This window comes from Poromitra crassiceps (assembly GCF_964638095.1).
Source record: "Poromitra crassiceps genome assembly, chromosome: 2".
Lineage (NCBI taxonomy): Eukaryota > Metazoa > Chordata > Actinopteri > Beryciformes > Melamphaidae > Poromitra > Poromitra crassiceps.
In genome coordinates this window covers 112,243,534-112,264,007 of record NC_139624.1, presented here as the reverse complement: position 1 = coordinate 112,264,007, position 20,474 = coordinate 112,243,534, and the positions used below count along the sequence as shown (strand labels likewise).

The 20,474-nt window shown below is 43.8% G+C and overlaps 1 protein-coding gene and 1 pseudogene across 2 annotated transcripts in view; one reads left to right on the top strand and one right to left on the bottom strand.

The window, feature by feature from the left end:
- olfm3a (olfactomedin 3a) overlaps positions 1-20,474 on the bottom strand; it is a gene marked incomplete at both ends in the record, with an annotated part of 85,151 nt that overhangs the window by 20,846 nt on the left and 43,831 nt on the right. The window lies entirely within an intron of this gene.
- Positions 9,451-10,761, top strand: LOC310792461 (phosphatidylinositol glycan anchor biosynthesis class U protein pseudogene; annotated as a pseudogene). The gene has a single exon. The product of its transcript is annotated as a phosphatidylinositol glycan anchor biosynthesis class U protein pseudogene (transcript).

The following is a 20,474-nucleotide window of genomic DNA, read 5'->3' as shown; positions in this document are numbered from 1 at the left end:
GACGTCCGTCCGTGTGCGCCCGCATACACTTGCTCCTCATTGGAAACAACTGAAAAAAGATGCCGGGGCTGATGAAAAGACGCTAGGCCCTAACTGAACACGTTCAAGGTAGGCATGGGAATCAAAGAGTAACCCACGATAGGAATGATACTTAACCAGCTCAGTGGCCTTGTGGTCTGAGTGTCCGCCCTGAGACTGGGAGGTTGTGAGTTCGATCCCTGGCCGAGTCATACCAAAGACTATAAAAATGGGACCCATTGCCTCCCTGCTTGGCACTCAGCATCAAAGGGTTGGAATTGGGGGGATAGATCACCATATGATTCCCGAGCGCAGCACTGCTGCCGCTCACCGCTCCCCCAGGGGATGGGTCAAATGCGGAGAACAAATTTCACACATAGTGGGACTTTAGACTTTACTTTACTATCACGATAATCATGGTGTGACAAGACAGCGATTATGCGATATTCAATTTGCAACACAATTAATCTACAATATATCATGATATACTGTATGTGTAACTGAAGAAGAAAGAATATCCCTACAAAGGCAAAAAGCAGGAACTATATCTATTCACTGTATTGTGGTGTCAGTTTAACAGAAGTTGACAACTGAGATGACACAATGTACAACTAGAGGGCACTCGTTAGAGTGCATACCTCTGCCAAACTTTCAACAATGTTTTGTGGTGTTATTTGAATCCATTTGGAACTTAGGCACATTTTTGTGTTGGCTATGCCCATGACCACGCTCCCTTTTGGCCAGTGGGCGTAGAAAGTTAGTCAGTTCTTCCTTGGCCCATGACCAGCCTTTCTATGAAGTTTTGTGGTGTTACGTGAATCCATTTAAAAGTTATATGCCTTTTTGTGAATGATTGGACACACCCATTGCCACCCCCCCTTTTGGCTAGTGAGCATGGAAAGTGAATCAGTTTGAAGTTGATCCATGACCTGCTTTTCTGCCAAGTTTCATGCAAATCTGTAAATAACTTTTTGAGATATACTGCAGACAAAAAGACGGACAGACAGAGAGACAGATAGACTGACAGAGAGACAACCAGACACAAAGACAAACGGACAGACAGACAAAGACAAACAGGGGCGAAAAAATAACCTCCTGGCCACCCAGCCAACTCTGTTGGTGGAGGTAACAAAGTGCATAGAGTCTTATACAAACACACCAGACGCATATCCGACGCAGAAGCGACGCCTCGCGGAGGCAAATTCATTTCGGCGTCCTTGTAACTGGAGAGACCGATCACGCCGGCCGCGACGCTGCAGCGAAAGTTTCGGCGTCGGGTCTATTTTTGACGCATGACACCATGGACAGACTGCAGCGTTTGTCGCACGTTGGTCGCTTGGTGCTGCAGCTTGATTTGCTGTTTTGCTGTATTTCCGTCTTCAATTGGTCGATTTTAAACTGGCCCCTCCTCTCGTCGCTGCCGTACGCCGCTCATCGCCTTGCAAAGCATGCTGGGATACCTGGTGACGTGATCCAATACAAAATGAATGGGCAGCAGCGACAGCCGGCATCTATACCCGACAAACGTCGCTGCAGTCTGCATGTAGCATGACTGAAGCGGCCGCGTGCATACAAGCATGAAGTAAATACAAGTTGTGACCGGCGCGGGGCAAAACAGAGCGAGGCGCGGTGTGAATGGCAAGGCTCCTGATCGACGTTTCCGTGACACACACACTCACTAAAATCTGATTCAGTTTACAGAAAATGCATGCACGCACTCGCACACACACATAAGTACTTAACATGCTTGTTTTATGTAAACATGGACACATTTCAGTGCTTACAATGTTGTTTTTATGTAAATAAAAATGTTGATATTTGGTGCAAGAGTAAAGCCCAATTTATGCTTTGTCTGTCGACACTTTTGAAACCGTCGCTGACAGAAATGAGGACTTGAGTCCATACTTTCAAGTGTCGGCGAGAGGTGTCTGCTACCTAGAGAAATTTCTAGTGTTGCTGACTACGTCACAGTGTCACGCAAGTGTGATTGGCTATATAGACGGCACGCGCGCATGACTTCCTTGTTTTGGTTTTCGCTGAAATGAAATGAATGAATGTGGTCCCTGCTATTTTTATCACTGGCTCTCTCGTGAGGGAGAAATCCACAAACGCTACGGATTAGCCTCCTGAAAATCTGTGTATAGATCGGCGCGGCCTGGGGTCCTTCAGGCTAGAGCGAGGTGCTCGGCGCAGGCGAATGACGTGCAACGCACAGGCCTTCTTGAAGGCATCCTCTCTGCCTCTGGATGCCTTTGCCCCGGGAGGGTCTGGTGAGACGAAGGAGGAGGTCTTGCAATGCTGCGGTGTAGCACTGGCTCTATTGCAGCGGATTGGGTGTGATCGGCCCTTCCGCGGGCAACGTTGCAGACAGAGTAGGAGGGCTGATCCGTGAGCGGCTGCTTCTGGGATGCGAGTCGGGGTCTTAATCGGCCTCGGCTGGGTCTACTGGGCGAGGGTGTATGATGTTCGACAGACCCGAAACACCTTGCGACCCCAGTTAACATCACTGATGACGCGTCCCAGCGCATGCGGTAGTATGTATTTTTTAACATCAGCATGTCCTTGACGTATGACTTCGTGAAAATCACAAAGAACACCATGACAAACTTCCCAGAGAGAGGAGGTGAGTTGTGTGGTTGTGTGTTGTTATATGCGGCTGCAGCCAAGTACATTACTGTACATCTTGCCTCAGACGTGGTTTCACTGACAGCATTCCCTCTCTTGGCTATCTGCACTAGTTCTCTGTCTATAGCGTTCGAGTGTCACGTGACCGTTGAGCCGAGGAGAGAAGCATAAATGCAGCAACATGAGCGACACATTATTTATTGTCGGCGACCATGTGTTGAGCGACACTTTCTAATAAGTATAAATTAGGCTTAAGTATCACAATATATTCCAGTATCGATCTTTTGTCCGACCCCTAGTTCAGAATGGGTTTTACATGTAAAATTCAATACTTCTAAAAGCAGTGCAGCTGCAGCTATGGGTTCGATTTTCTCTCCTGACTATGCTAACTTATTTATGGGTTTTCTAGAGGAAAAGCACATTTGGAAAAATAATCAATTTTCTGATCATGTTGTGTTCTGGCGCTGTTATCTCGATGACATATTCTTAATATGGAAGGCTCCACTGGAAACATTTAATCACTTTCTAGAGTATATCAATACACTAGTACCTTCTATCAAATTTAATGCAGAGGTGAGCAAGACTGACGTAGCATTCCTTGACACCAGAATAACACTAAATGCAGGTTGCATATCCTCCACTCTATACACTAAACCAACTGACCGTAATAGCCTTCTACATGCATCTAGCTCACATCCTATTCCTCTAAAAAGGGGCCTCCCATATTCACAATTCTTAAGATTAAAACGCATTTGTTCAAATAAGTTTGATTTTGAACAGGGCCAAGGAAATGTATGATCGTTTCCTCCTTCGTGCATATCCAAAGTCATGGTTGGATGCAGCCCTTAATAAGGTACGTCATGTCGATGACAATCCACCAGGACATGCCAGAGATAAACAAAAACAGCATTCAATTAAGTGTGCTACCACATATACCTCTACGAGTCAGGAAATGAAGGAAATTATCAAAAAACATTGGCATGTGTTAACCTCTGATCATGTTTGTCAAAAACGTTTTGCTCGACCACCTCTGTTTTGTCATTACAGACCCAGAAACATCAGGGATTTCCATATACAGCCCCCTCAGCATCTGGACGGTTCACTGAAATGACAGGCTTTTTTCCTTGTCGTTCTTGTACAGCGTGCAGAGATTCATGTAAGCGTAAGTAAGTAGTAAAAATATGATATAAGACAGTTTTCCACATGCAGTACTAGCAATGTGATATATCTAATATCATGTCCATGTGGACTTCAATATGTTGGAAAAACGATACGACAAATAAAAACAAGGATTATTGAACACAAAAGTGCAATTAGGAGAGGAGACGAAAAATCCTCTATTGCCCGTCATTTCAGAGATGCTAACCATCCTATTTCCTCTCTCACGTTCTGTGGTATTCAGCAGTTAAAAGCACCACGTAGGGGAGGGAATATGGAATGTCTTCTTCTTCAGGCAGAGTGCAAATGGATATTCTATCTCCAAACTCTGCATCCAAAAGGTCTTAATGAAGAGATGTCACTAAATTGTTTCATCTAGAACAGGGGTGCCCAAATTATTTCCCATGAAGGGCCAAAACTCAATCTGGGTGGACGGCCGAGGGCCAAAAATAAACGTGGAATTACATTAAAATGTATTGTGTTTTATAGAAAATTAACATTCTAAATCTAAAATAACATTTCAATATAATAATCTACTTTTTATCTGTTTGGTAATTGTAATAATTTGCAATTGGTTATATATATTTAAAAAAACATCTGCATTTGTGTGGAGCTTAAACATTTAATCAGTAAACACCCAGTTAAAAACGGTTGTATTTTCCACCTTTGTAATCAAGAGAGAAATTTGACTTAATTCACAACTTGAAAAATCCTCAAGGTACTTTGAAAATCAGTTTCGTAGTGGCGACGTATATTGTACTCTTTCAAAACAGCCACTCTCTGTCTGCAAATGAGACAAACCGCTGTTGAATTTACTTCGGTAAAAAAATACTCGTCTTGCCACTCCGTCCTAAACTTTCTTTTGTCAGTGTGCCACTGCCGTGATGATGATCTCTCCATCTTGCTGAGCTGGTGTAAAGCCAGTGACTGGGGAGGGATCAAATATCAGAGCTCACCCCCCAACCAGGTGATTCAGCCAACCAATCAGGAGCAATCAATCCTCAGATAGCAATGCCTCACACCCGTGTGATAGAGTCGGGGAGAGAGAATATCAGCTGTACAAAATTAACGTTAATTGTAGATAGAAGAGTCCCGACATCTCCATTCAGGCGCGGACTGCATAATCGGGCACGTCGGGGAACTGCCCGGTGGCCTGGCCTGCAAAAAAAAAAAAAAAAAAAAAAATTCACCCCCAAATCCGTGGCGGGCCCAAAAAAAAAGAGCAATTTGGGGCCCGCGGGCTAAGTTTGGCCCGCGGGCCCCAAATTGGGCACCACTGATCTAGAACATTGGGCTAGTATATGTGTGTCTGCCATAATCAGATGTATAGCTTGTTTCTTTCTCTGTCTTTGGACTTTATATTGTAGTATTTTTAAAATTGTCAATGTACTTTAAATCAGCGTTTCTCAACTGGTGGGTCGCAACCCAAAGGTGGGTCGCGGGGCCGTTTTGATTGGGTCGCGGACATTGGCCCAAAACCCCCCCCCCCCCCCCCCCCCCTTTTTTTTTTTTTTTTTTTTTTTTTTTTTTTCATTTGAGTTCAATTCAGATTATTGAAACTGGATTAGCCTGACCAGTTTTACTTGTTTAACAAGCTGAAGCATATGCTCTGCCTGTAATTCAAGAGAAGTCTGCCTTTTCATTTCATATTTAATTTTAGTTCAATTCAGATGATTGAAACTGGATTAGCATGGCCCCAGTTTAATTAAAAGTTATGACCAGTTTAACTAAAAAGCATATAGCCTGCCTGTGATTCAAGAAAAGTCTGCCTTTTTATTTCATATTAGTTAAATTCAGACTATTGAAACTGGATTAGCATGACCAGGTTAACTTGTTTTATTATTATTATTAACTTGTTTAAAAACATATACCGTAAAATACCAATTAGAAGCCGACTTCCAAATTGCCGCGGGTCCCATATATAAGCGGGGTCTGGATACATATTTTGTACATAAAAGCAGGTCCCAATTTGACGCCCGGTTAGTTTTTTCAATGTTTTCTTTTTACCTTTGCGACATCCTGTTGAATGCATCTCCCAAACACAACGAAGAAGAAAAATCGGATGAAGAAGACGAACAACGAGGAAACGGGAACAACGAGGAAAAAAAACACATGCCCGAAACTTGCTGATCAAAATTCGTTTTCCGTCAACATCTGATGATTCTGAAAATTGTGTAGGCATTTCCTGAAGATTTTTATACACTAAAACCGACATCTCTGGTGTAATAATTATTTTGAGAAATGTGCCTATGGTATGTTTCCCTGCCAGCGGGCATAGAAGTCGGCTTCTAATTGGTATTTCACCGCACACTGCAGCGGAGGAGGCAGCGCATGCAGCCAGCGGAGGAGGCAGCGCATGCAACAAATAATCTGCTCACATGATGATCATGTTCTCTCACCTTCAGCGGAGAAAGTTTAGTGGTAAATACCGGTAGGTCACAGTTCAGCTCAAATTTTATTTGATTTCATGTACAGGCCAGAACTGGCATGCAATGTGCTCTGCTGCGCTGAGAGGGAGGCGCGGCTCTCCCCATAGACAAGCAATCGTGTGGGGGGCTGTAGCCAACTCATTAAAATAAATGGTTTAAATAAACAATTTCATACTATTTACAATCTTTGCTGAGCAATATTTTTGTACAAAAATAATTAAAGCAGGTCCCAAACTGCCGCAGGTCCCATATTGACGCGGGGTCTGGCTACATATTTTGTCAATTAACGCCCGGGCTAATAATTGGTATTTTACGGTAGGCATGTAATTCAAGATAAGACTGCCTTTTATTTCATATTTCATACAGTTCAAATAAGACTTTCTGAGCATGACCAGTTTGACTTAATTTAAAAACATATAGGCCTGTAATTCAAGTCTGCCTCATTTCAATTGGTTTTTAGCCCTAGTTGCACTTCTGTTGCACTTTTTTGTTCATTTGAGGTTTATAACAGTGCATGAAGGCATTGTGTATTAAATTAATGCGCTATTTTTTGTGCAATAATTTTTGAGTGGTTTAAAAAAAAATCTGAAATTTGGGTCGCGACTTCATGACAAGGAAAATAGTGGGTCCTGAGGCTACACCAGTTGAGAACCACTGCTTTAAATAATTACTATTAATCTGGAGTAAATCAGGCTTCTTCTCTGTTAACCTCAGAGTACGCTGTTTTTGTAACTAGCTTTTGTAAATAGCTTTAGATATCATACATCCTTTAAATGTCTTGACATAGCCCTGTAACCCTAACCCTACAGATTGACTCTGCCTATATCTATAAATAGAGCACAGGTGTGTGATTTGCCCTTTAGGCAGACTGAAGATGGCTTTGTAGCCGAAACATTTCTGTTCAGTTTTCTTTCTTTTGTTTCACATGGTAGCACCTTTGTATTGTTTTGTATATTCATTTATATTAAACATTTATATTAAACATATGGCATCTTCACATCCGTGAACCTTTGGAGTGGACATTCCATTTTTTCTATCAGTGTGCGAGCTTCTCCTGGTTCCTTCTTGACAATTTTTTGGCCTACGCACCTGATGTGAGTGTTTCTTTGGACTTGTAGCAAGAGCGCAAACACCCTATCTCATTTATACTTCTAAAAGCAAAATTAAACAAGCTTATAGTATTGTTCCCCCACACATGCACGTGGGGCGGCTTTAGCTCAGGAGGTAGAGCGGGTCGGCCAATGACGCAAGGGTTGGCGGCTCGATCCCGGCTCCCTCCCAGCTGCTGTCGCCGTGTCCTTGGGCAAGACACCTAACCCTCCTTGCTCCCGATGGTGTGTAGGCACCCTGCGTGGCAGCCTGCCGCCATCGGTGTATGAATGGGTGAATGTAGACTATCTACTGATTGTAAAGCGCTTTGGATAAAAGCGCTATATAAATGCAGGCCATTTACCATTTAACATTTACATGCACATGCAGTATTTGCCAAATAATTTATAATGATGTTGTTACCCAATGATCGTCTTTGTATGCGAGTCTATTTGTGTGATGTCACGCATCATGTCTCAGACACTGATCAAATTTTGTGGGGACATCCCACTGCTGCGACATCCTCAGTGATGTCACTGGGGCTGAGTATCGTCGCTGTCATGGCAGGACCTCGAATCTCCAAAACAGCAACTTTTCAGGAAGTTAAAAAAACCGTTTGCTCTTAAAATACTGAACCAAACGTCGTCAAAGTTGGCACATGTCTTAATTATAGTTACCGTAGTTTCCCGCTGAATGTGTCATTACTTTATTAATATCTTACCTGGTTAAGCTCAAATGATGTTGTTTATATTATCAGTCCGACTTGGAAGCACTCTCTCCCAGCCAGTCAGGCGCTGATGGCCGCCTCTCCTCTATATTGTAACGTTCCCACAAAGCAGTCGAAGAGTCAGGATCTTGTTACCGCACTTTATTGTGGAACGCTATTCCGGGGACCACTGTCAGCCGTGGTCCACGCTAAACCAAACCCCACAACACACTCCCAAACCCCGCTAGCTTCCTCTAGCTTCGCAGCTCCCAACACACACAGCCTTCTCACTCAGGCTTCCCACATCAACAACCCTGAGCTGTCGCTCTCCCGTTCAGATCCCCGCTTCCCCCAGCCAATCACAGGTGAACCCCTCTCTCCCACCACACCCACTGGCTGGTATGCTGCCTTTACGTAACCCCGTAAATCCCCACAGACATGTCAACCCCAGACTAACATGACAACCAGACAAACCCATGTTTACTCACCAAACCCACATCGCTACAATATGCACATGCACGAGCCGCAAGCTCTGGGCCGAGGGGGCGCGCGCAGCCGTGCAGCAGTGCTCCTCAGCCTCTCATGGCCGAGGCAAAGGCTTTGCCATGGGGATGAGAACAGTCTGACATAACGTAACGTTAACGTTACTTTATTCTCGTCAGAAACCACTCCGATTTGCATGTTAAAACAAGTTTGCAGCCTAGGAATAACTGGAAAACATTTTATTGATCTATTCACGTCAGAGGAAGCCAGGATTAAACAAAACGATATCAGAAATACACAGCACGTCTGCCGTGTGTCTTTTCCGGGTTTAGTGTCCTGAGTGGGGCGGTACAGACGGAGGTAGGGGATGAATTTCGAGGTTTGACTGACAGATTGAGGGCGAATGGCGTTACGAGAATTACTCACAAGCTCGTTTTAATGCTTTTCCATTGGTTGCATTTGGTAAAACCCACACAGAGACGTGAAGGGTGACCAATGGCATTGATTCATGACAAAAAATAAAAATCTGAAAAATTTGATATTCGGGGTTCTGCCGCGACAGCGACAGTATGCTAGTTGTGCATCGATGATGTCACAATGTCAAGACTGATGACATCATCACTGATCACATTTCTCACTGATGACATCACAATTGCTCGCATGACATCACTGATGACATCATCACTGACATCATCGCCAGGATATAACTATGACTAATGACATCCTAATTTGCTCGAGTGACATCACTGGTGACATCACAATTGCTCGAGTGACATCACTGGTGACATCACAATTGCTTGCATGTGAATGTAGAATATACGCCCCCACATTATGACATTGTTATGACATCATCGGTGATATATAACATCACTATACTAGTGGCCAGGCCGAACCGTCTAGAACTCTTGTGACATCAGCAGAGTGGAGAGCTTCCTTGTCAAGATGGTGTCTCACTTGACTCAACTTTTAATTGTAGCCGTTACAATCCGCGCAGCACTTTTTAGATCGAGTTTAGCGGACTTAATTGCAGAGAGAGTCGAAGTGGTCTCTCCGTTAAACGCCTGGAAGAGAGTGGTGGAAGGACTGGCTTTGCTGGACCTGGGAATCTCACCCTACTCAGGAGATGTGTTCCATGAGACCCCCCTCATCATCTACCTCTTTCACTTTGTGGTGGATTACGCAGAGGTAACCTTCATAATAGCAGATATGATCACTGCATTGGCTCTGTACATTGCAGTGAAGGACTACAACAAACAAGTCTTCAGAAAGCAGAAATATGTCTTGGAGGCAAACCGCTACCCCCTGGACTGTCTGGAGCTCATCGGATGCCCCAAAGAAATGTACTCCATCCCTCTAAAAGTAGCATTTTTTTACCTGTTGAACCCATTCAGCATACTATCCTGCATTGCCAAGTCAACCTGTGGACTGAACAATGCTGTCATGGCCCTTTTCATCCTCTCTACTATTAAAGGAAGTGCCTTGTTGAGTGTCATGTTCCTGGCCTTGGCTACATATCAATCCATCTATCCATTGACTCTCTTCGCTCCAGCACTGCTACATTTGCTGCAGCGCCGGTACATCCCGATGAACTGGCGGTGGTGCAGCTTCTGGCTGTTCACGCTGCAGTTTGCCGTCATGTACCTGGGATGCCTTTCCATCATCCTCTACCTCTCCTCCTTCCTGCTGGGCTCCTGGGACTTCGTGCCCTCTGTCTACGGCGTCATTCTTTCTGTGACGGACCTAACCCCAAACATCGGCCTCTTCTGGTATTTCTTCGTTGAGATGTTTGAACACTTCCGCCTCTTCTTTCTCTGCGTCTTCCAGATCAATGTCTTCTTCTACACCATCCCTCTGTCCATCAAACTCAAGGAGCACCCAGTGTTTCTTATCTTCCTGCAGTTAGCGGTGATCTCCATCTTTAAGTCGTACCCCACAGTGGGAGACATTGCTCTCTACCTGGCCTTCCTGCCTGCCTGGAGTCACATCGACAGATTCCGCAAGACGAACATCTTCCTGCTGTGGTGTGTACTGCTGGCCTGCTTTGCTCTGTTCCCGGTGTTCTGGCACCTCTGGATCTACGCCGGCAGCGCCAACGCCAACTTCTACTACGCAATCACACTGCTGTTCAATGTGGCACAGATCCGGCTGGTGTCCTGCTATTTCTACGGCTACCTGAGGATAGAGCACCATCTCACCCACGGACTGTACCTGAAGAGGAAAGATGGCTCCGAGGCTACGCTAGTACTGAAGTAGAACGCACCCTTCAACACATTTACACACACACACACACACACACACACAGAAAGTGTGCCCAATAATGCCTTGTATGTATACTGTATATACAGACCCACATGTCACACCAATACCAACGCAGACACATGCAGGTGTAGGCTCTGCGTTCATTTCTCTGTTCACTTCCATTCATTTTCAAAGACAGCTGTCCGTCTGTCCGTGGAGCACTGATGAAGCATACGTCTCCAGCAAATTTGCATCCGTTTTGATGGACAGAAAGTTCAAGGGGGCTGAACTTTTTCTGGATGGGCCGATTGGTTGGACGGTCTGTTCCCAGAGCGGAAATGGAGGAGCGGAAGTCACCACCATGACAGTCTCCCCATATCGATAAAAACGATATTTTAGAGCCACAATATTGTTATAAATAACTAGCCAACAGATATCAAAGCTGGTGGGCTTTATGGAAAGAGCATGACTCAAACTGTGTTTTATTGCCACGCAACTAATGTTAGCTCACAGCTAACAGCTATAGCTAACAGCTATGTTTATGTTCCAGCTCTGACCCCACGTCCTCCTGACTATAGTGCCGTGTGCTGTGCTTCCCAGGTCATCTCAAAAACAACGCAATGGACATACATCCATCCTTTTATAATTCTGTCCATTTTCTGACGGATCACTGTCTGTGACCACCACCGTAGACTACTGCAACGCTCTTTTTACTTGTTTCAATAAAGCCTCTTTGGACTGACTACAAACTGTCCAAAATGCAGGTGCGCAGCTTTTAACAGGTACAAACAAGCAAGCCCATATTACGCCAATTTTATGTGCTCTGCACTGGCTTCCTATTAAATTTCACATAAATTTTAAAGTTCTAGTTTTAACCTTTAGCATGGTCAAGCACCTCACTATACATTGTGGACCTCCTCCACCCTTACACCAGCAGTCGTCAGAACTAGGATTACTGGTCGTCCCTCGTACCGGTTTAAAAATCCGTGGTGAGTGTGCCTTTCAGTCAGTCGCACCTATATGGAATGCCCTCCCTTTAGCTCTGCGTTCCTTAGATTCGCGACATTCATGTTTTACTGTTTTTTAATCTTTTATGGCACTGTTGCCTGTTGTCTTTGATATTTTAATATTTTGAAGCACTTTGTGATCTTGTATCTGTGAAAGGTGCTATACAAATAAACTTGACTTACTTACTCCCGGAGGGCTTTTATTTTGAAGCCCCCCTCCCTCCTGCCAGCTGCTCCTTGAAGGACTTTTCATTTTGAAGCCCCATTCACCCTGCAGCTTCCTAGAGGGCTTTTATTTTTCATCATAATCCTTCTCACGTCTTTCTGATGGATTTTACTTGCAAATCCCCACTTTTGCCTCATCTTCCCTCTGGAGGGCTTTTATTTGGAAGATTCAAGATTCAAGACAATTTTAATAGCCACAGTAAGTAATGAAAACAAAATAAATCCGCCCACAGTACGTTTTTAGGCCTTCACACTCAGAGCCATTGTGACATCATCAGCATCCCTTCCCTGCTTCCCACTGATGATGTCACCGATGATGTCTCTCCTGTTCTCCCCATTCAGCATAGTTAGCATTTTAGCTGCTAGACCAGCCCAGGCAGACAGGATCGGTTATTCAACCCCCGCAGTAAACGCAAACTTTGAACCTTGTTTTATAAGACTCAAAGCAGATATCGACAGATGGACGCCTCTCTATCTCTCTCTGTGGGGGAAGGCGAATGTTATCAAAATGATTAGTGTTCCTAAATTCCAATACCTGCTTCAGGCCCTCCCACTAGATATCCCATTGAGATATTTCAAACAATTTGATGAGCTATGCAAAAAATTCTTATGGGGAAACCGCCGCCCCAGACTTAACATGAAGAAGCTACAGAGGCCAGTTGATAGAGGTGGCATAGGTTTTCCAAATTTATTATTTTACTATGCCTTTAGCCTTAGACATTTGATCCACTGGTCGCTTCCGCCGGAAAGGGCGCCACCCTGGGTGGCGATGGAGAGCTCCCTACTGGACACTTTGCCCCCCTTAAATTTAATTTTTGCCCATTTACCTCAGAGAGCTAAAACTCACCCTATTACAGTATTTTACATTTGCAGGACATTTGGAAAAAAGTGTGTGCATTATATAAGTCAGACCCCTACTTGTTCCCCTCAACTTGGCTATGGCTCAACCCAAAGCTTTGTATTGATAAAAAATCATTTTATTGGACGATATGGGCTCAAAAAGGTGTTGTGACCTTAAAGGACATGTACGAAGGGTCTGTGATTAAATCTTTTACTAGGCTGAGGGAGCAATATGATATACCTCAGAAGCAATTTTGGAGGTACCTCCAAATTAATCACTTACTCAAACAGGTGGTTCCAAACCCTCGAAAGATTTTATCTGGACCCGATACCCTTGACGAAATTCTCGCAGTGTCTGGAAAGGGCAAAGAAGCATCAAAATACTACTCTGCTCTGATGGACAGGCCAGGGGAACAGAGAAGCGGTCTTAAAAAGACATGGGAGGTAGATCTTAATAAGACTTTTACAGATACAGAATGGAATGCTATTCTGCAAAACTTGAAAAAATCTTCCCGTGAGATTAAGACCAGATTAATACAATTCAAGATTCTAAATAGAGTCTACTGGACCCCTGCAAAACTGCATAGGGTGGGGTTAAGGGAGGATCCAACTTGTTGGAGATGTGAGGAGGCCCCGGGCACGCTTGTTCATATGCTGTGGTCCTGTCCTAAGGCTCAGAGCTGGTGGACGGCAATCCATGAAAACATCAAACTGGTAACGGGCCCTGACATGCCATTTTCACCTAGCTTATATATATTGGGAGACTGCCCCCTTAAAGGGGATGCCAGAGCCACAGATAAGGTGGGTCCTCACAGCCATTATGCTGGGCCGAAAAACCCTTGTTAGAGAATGGAAGACGGTGGACCTCCCCCCATCTAGTCTATGGTTTACTCAACTAAGCGCAGTGGCAGCATATGAAGAGCTGTCATATAGGATGATAAATAGGCTACACTTGTATTATGCAATATGGGGAAACTACATTAACCTTATCACAGAACTATAATTATTGGAGAGGACACGGAGCATCTGATCGAATGGCTCTAGATCATTTGTTTAAATTGGACTTATGCTTGTATGTTTCATGCCCTCTCTAAAAGATACCCTATATAAGGTCTAAGAGTTGTAACCACTATACAATAGTGATGTAGGTTTTGTTCCCCTGTAAACTGTAATATGTTGCTGACATGTAAAACTGTGAACAATAACTGCCTGAATACTTCTAACATAGCTGAGTCATGTATACTGTACACAATCTTTTTATTTCAATTTTTTTTGTTTTTTTCTTTTGTTTTTGTTGTTTTAATTTTTTCTACTTTTATTACTGTGTATCAGTAAATGCTTGTTTTACTTTATGTATTGTCTTTGTAATGTTTGTGACGTCATGTTATTGAAATATACGAAAATAAAAATTTTGGTCATAAAAAAAAAGTAAACGCAGATCTGAACAGATGTACCTGCTCTAGAATCCCCAATCTGTAGTGTAGAGCCACAGCACCTTCCTTTGGTGAGTCAACCCATTGAGATATATGGGTTTTTTCCCCCCACCGTCCCACCATTCGTCCTACTGATAAAAACGGAGGTAACGTTTTGTGGGTGTTCCCACACAGACCCGACTGTATCTATAGTGAAGTCATCAAGCGATGTCACTCAATAAGTGTGGTGAAATCAGTGAGTGATGTCATCAGTGATTATTACATCAGTGATGATGTCATCAGCGATGTCACTCAAGCAAGTTTGCTGCTGAGTTTCTCGCCTGTCTAATTTTGGGGGCTGATCTCTCTGCTTTGTACAGCTCAACAGTCCCAGACATATACCTGAGGCGTTTCAACTGAGGACCTGGTATGACCAGGAGGGCTATGCTGTAAACAGCCAATCCCTGACAGAGACGAGGTCAGCGGGCAGCGGACTGACTGGGTTAGGTTCATTGTAGCAGGCTGCTCTAACAATTTTTTTTAATGGGTGTGTTTTTATTATTCATTATATCCAGCATTATATAAGAATTTAAATATCCTTCTACCAATGCCAATACAACATTCAGTTAGAGAAAGCATATAATACAAACAGGGGTGTAGCGTTAACACAGGTGGGTAACTTATCCAAAGTGAATAGTTTACCCACCTTGTCTCTCCCTCATTGATTAATACAGTTGATCTGTAGGGGAGTAAACTCTCTGCCTCATTTCAAAGACGTGGGTAAACTGTTTATCTAACAATATGACCCTGAATACAAATGTACAAATAAAACAAGACACTGTTTGCCTGCTGCACTCGCCCCAAAATCACTAACCCACCCCCATCCCGCTCTGAAAGTAAAGATTTATGTCTGATGGACAGCGGAGATGATGTTCTGACGATTTATTTCAGATTGGATTCATGATTCACACCCAATCAGCTGGATAATGTGTTTACTCTTAACACATTGAGTGCCACAGCGCTTCAGTAAAATTGTCTGGAGCCTGTGCCAGGTTCACTTCCATTCAGTTGAAAACAGCTATAGAATTTTTTCTCTTAGGGCTATATTGAGAGGGCTGGACTCTAATGAAACATTGGACACTCCTGCTTCTCTCAAAGAAGAAATTTTGTTTCTAGACAGTTCCATTATGAAATGACAGCCTGTGAAGGAAGAGCACTTTCAAGGGTTTTCTGCTGGGTTTTTTTACTTTTCGAGATAAACACACTTTTATGTAAACAAAGGTAACAGAATGAATTCTGCTTCAAGTGTGATAAAATGCTATACCTAAATGAAAGGTTGGAATGTCTACTTTACCTTGGGGGAAAAAGTATGTAAAAAGAATGTTTCATTTATTTTTTACAAATATTTGAACACAGCTTAGTCCAACTTCAAGACGCTGCTTTTTATGGCATCAAGGTGTATGTTGCAGGCCATCTCTCCATAAAGAAACATGATATCAACTTCTTTTTTTTTGATGATGAAAGTACACTTCCTAAGCTTTCATTTGGTGTGTAACAATCAAATATTCCACCACAACATTTCATGCAGTGTATTATTTTCTTCAAAAAAACCTTCAAAGTAGTTTCCAAATAAAACACATTTTTATGCATAGTATTTTCATAATAGCCCACAGAATGAATTCTGCTTGATAAAATGCTATACCTAAATGAAAGGTTGGAATGTCTACTTTACCTTGGGGGAAAAAGTATGTAAAAAGAATGTTTCATTTATTTTTTACAAATATTTGAACACAGCTTAGTCCAACTTCAAGACGCTGCTTTTTATGGCATCAAGGTGTATGTTGCAGGCCATCTCTCCATAAAGAAACATGATATCAACTTCTTCTTTTTTTATGATGAAAGTACACTTCCTAAGCTTTCATTTGGTGTGTAACAATCAAATATTCCACCACAACATTTCATGCAGTGTATTCTTTTCTTCAAAAAAACCTTCAAAGTAGTTTCCAAATAAAACACATTTTTATGCATAGTATTTTCATAATAGCCCACAGAATGAATTCTGCTTAGAGTTGAACAAAATGCAATACCTCAAACGAAAGGTTGGAAACTCAACTCAAGTCAATAACAAAAAGTATGTGAAAAGAATCTTCCATTTATTTTCTACAAATATTTGATTACAGTTTTTTTTTTTTTTTTTTTTTCAAAAGAACCAACACATTTTATGAAAAAAAGGCATACACATGACTGATGCTATTACTGTGTTACAACTGCTACTATTCTTGTTACAGTAATGACACTGCTATTGGACGGCTTGACAACAGTCAGACAGCAGGCAGTTTGTGTTTGGAGGTAACGTTACTGTAGTCTTGAAGGACTGAATCCCGCTACAGCTTTCTCTCCAGTGTCTCTACTTTTCAACTGTCAAAGCAAATAAACATACTAAAGCTTGATGGACTGCCCACACACTCGTTGACACTAACTAAACTAAACTAAACACTGCATCACTGGCTGAAGCGGGGGTGGGGGGGTGGGGGGGGGGGGGTGGGGTGGGTCGGGGAAAGTATCACTGTGAGTGATACTCAAAGTAGCACGGGTACAGGCAGAGAGGTACGTGGTCACAGCCAGGGCAAACGTACTTGGTCTCTTTTCGGAGTCCCTTGGCTGCGCAGTGCGCACATTTTCGATAGATTGTTTTTGTTTTGGTGGCTGGGTCTGCCACTGGCAGTGGCACATGCCCCGCGAAGTCCACATCCAGCCTCGCTGAAGCAGACCTTTTGCGTGGGTGGACTGGTGTTCTTCCTGGAAGAGGAGGTTGGGGAGGGGCCGGAGGAGGAGGGGGATCTGCGGTCCAGGATTTGACCACAGACAGGATGAAGTCTTTCAGGGTTCTGCAGCTGGTCGTTGGGTTGCGTGCCCTGTACACAATGAACGCATTGCTCATTGCGATCTGCATCAGGTACATGACAAACTTAGAGCTCCATTTTGCAGTCTTCCTGATGAAGGGGTAATAGGAGATCTTCTGGTCCAGGCGATCCACACCACTCATGTACTGGTTGTACTCCACCACGCATGCTGGCTTCCTCTGGGGGACTCTCTCACTGTTTCCTTTTTGTCTCACCGCCACAGTTGTCATCTCATCCTGGTGGAACGTAGAAATCATCCGGACGATGCGTTTGTCTCGCCATGCCAGGACCATCACTGTGTCATTGTGACGAGCGCGTTGTTCACCTACTGCCAGGTCAGACGTGGTTACCTCGCGGATGGACGGCGGTTCTCCCCTGTTCACACGGAGTGTGCCAGCTGAGTGGATCTGGAGGCCGAGGAGAAGACGACACATTGACTCGCTGTTATAGAAGTTGTCCATCCACAAGCGATAGCCAAAACCCTCAAGGCCGGCAATGAGGAAGCGCACAGTGTCCTGCAGGGTACTGTGAGTTCCACAGTATGGCTTCATGGCGTAGCAGTAACCATTGGCTGAATCACACAGTATGTAGCTCTTGATTCCATACTTGGTGGGTTTGGCAGGATTGTATACACGGAAACGTAGTCGTCCTCGAAAGTGCAGCATCCCTTCATCCACCGAGATGTTTTGTGACGGCTGGTACAGCTCCTTGAATTTGGAGAGGAGCAGATCAAGGACAAGACGAACCTTGTGGAGCCGGTCGCTGCCATCGACCTCCCGATTGTCGCTGAAGTGGAGAAACCGCCAAATGAGCTGGAACCTGTTGCGTGGCATTGTGCTCCCGAAGTATGGTGTTTCAAGCGCCACATCAACAGACCAATACTCTGCCCAACTCGGCTTCTTGACGATGCCAGTAAGGAAAAGCAATCCCAGAAACCGCTTCAGCTCCACCAGGGTCAGCGGTTGCCAGGCGTTTACCCTGGAGTATGGCAGACGCAGCTCATCTATGACAGCAATACACTGTTCCGCGTACTTGTTGGTCTGATCAACAATCAGCAACATGAGCTCGTCACACAGGAACAGTTCCACAAAGTCGACAGGCTTGTCGGACTGCAGTGATGCTGCCGCACTGGGACCTGGCACTGCGGTGAATGGCAGCGTTTTGGGGCTCCAGTCTGCCATATCCCGCCAGCTCGGAGGATCCAGGGAGGGACGAGACTTGCCCGCTAAAACAATGAAATAAAAGGTTTTTCTTCAGACAATTGTGATATGTAAACAAGCTGTCTTTTTGACAAAATCCAATAATCTTCTCACCTCTTTTGCTTGAAGATGCCGGCAGATGCTGCTCTTCCTCCTCCTCCTCCTCCTCCTCCTCCTCCTCCTCCTCCTCCTCCTCCTCCGACTCTTCTGTATAGTAAAAGTGAGTTTATAAAAATATATTGACATTTCTTGAAGGAAAAAAGTTTGTTTTCAATATCAGATGAATAATTGTAATTCTAAAATGGCCTTCATCTCACCATCACTGGAGGTCAAGCGCGCACGACGTGTGACGCTGGGGGGAGCCCCTTCCTCTTCGTCGTCATCTTCCTCCGAGCTGTGCTCCAACTCTGAAATTGAATATTTTACATGGTATTATTAGTATGCTAACTAATTGCAGGATCGTTATTCTTACCAAGCTTGGTGTTGACGAAAATAAATTGATGAATAATAAAAGGTGTGTGGGTGTGTGTTTATTTTATTTTTTACATTTCTACCTCCATTGTTTTTTTTACTTGCTGGCCAGTGATGCCTGTTCCTATGTATATACACTGTAAGTCACTTTTATGAATACTTTTTGCACTCATGATTATTATTATTATTATTTTTCTCCTGCTTCTTTTTATTATTAGACATTACATTACATTACATTACGGCATTTGGCAGACGCTTTTATTCAAATCGACTTACAATATCAGAACTTACAATATCACATTTTTGTCAACAATCGAGAAGTCATCTATGCATACAATCGTCTGGCATTTACAGCTTTAGTAGTAATAGTTTCCTGTAAAGGATCAATAAAGTAGGCTATCTATGTAGGTTCTAACCTCTGGAAGCCGCCTCGTCCAAGAAGGTTCGCCTCTTAGGTCCAGGGCCAGGGGGCTGCCATTCCTCATCTCTGGCGTCGTCAGGAGATGATGAAGCGGTCTCCTCCGGCTCATCGGTGTCGGTTTCCGGGAGATCTCTCTCCCGAACAGCACGACTGAGAGCCTGTTGCAGTGTGAGCTGCCCAGGCCCTGGGCGCGGCCCACCACGTTTGCATTTGGCCTTAGGCATGCCAGCTAACTAACAGCTAACAGCTAACTAACGCTAGTCTAACTGTACACTAACGCTGACTAACGCTAGTCTAACGCTAGTCTAACACTAACGATAGTCTAACAAAACAGACACACAAGACAGACAGACAGACAGAGACACACAGACACTTTTTTTTTGTTTTTTTTTGTTTTTTTTTACACAGATCCTATCTACCCTGACCTAACGCTAAATACTAAATGCTAGCTAAATCTAACACAGGCACACTCGCTAGCACACTCACACACCCGACACAACCCACCCACGCACTCACCTCACACCAAGCACTCGAATCCACTCACTACACAATCTCACAAACTAATCTACTAATCGCTATGTTACTAAATTCTACTAAATGCTACTAAATGCTATAAATCTATTCTCTGCTACTGATACTGCTATTGCTACTGCTACTAACCACACCTACTCTACAAGGAGGCTCTGAGCACCGCAAGGTTTTAACGTGGCTGCACTGCGCAGCTGCGATGTGATTTTTAAGGTGGCGCCGTGTGATCCCTTGAAGGGATTCATGCTCACTGGCTAGGTACGACCTTAAACAGTAGAATTATGGAATAATATGAATTATGATTTTAGGACGTCCACAGACGTCCTTGGCACTGAACGTTACTTTTTTTTAGGACGTCCACAGACGTCCTTGGCACTCAATGTGTTAACCATGTTTGCATAATTTAGTTAACTCCGTGTGTGGGTGCTAGGTTGCTAACATAGCTTGTCAAAAACTATGCATTTCTCTGTTTGCACTTTCGCTAAGTGTTTAGACAGATTGCTTGTGTTTCCACCCATCTCTGAGTCTCCCTGCGTGCGTGCGCCTGACTTCCCCCCAAAATAATCTTGCGACCCCCAGGTTGAGAACCACAGTGACATCATCAGTGATTTGTGATGCAGATCGTGACATCATCTGTGACATCATCATATATAAATCCCAAAACATGTTGCGCATCGTCTCCAGAGTCTCCACCCTAGAATTAATGCTATTAAAAAAAAATG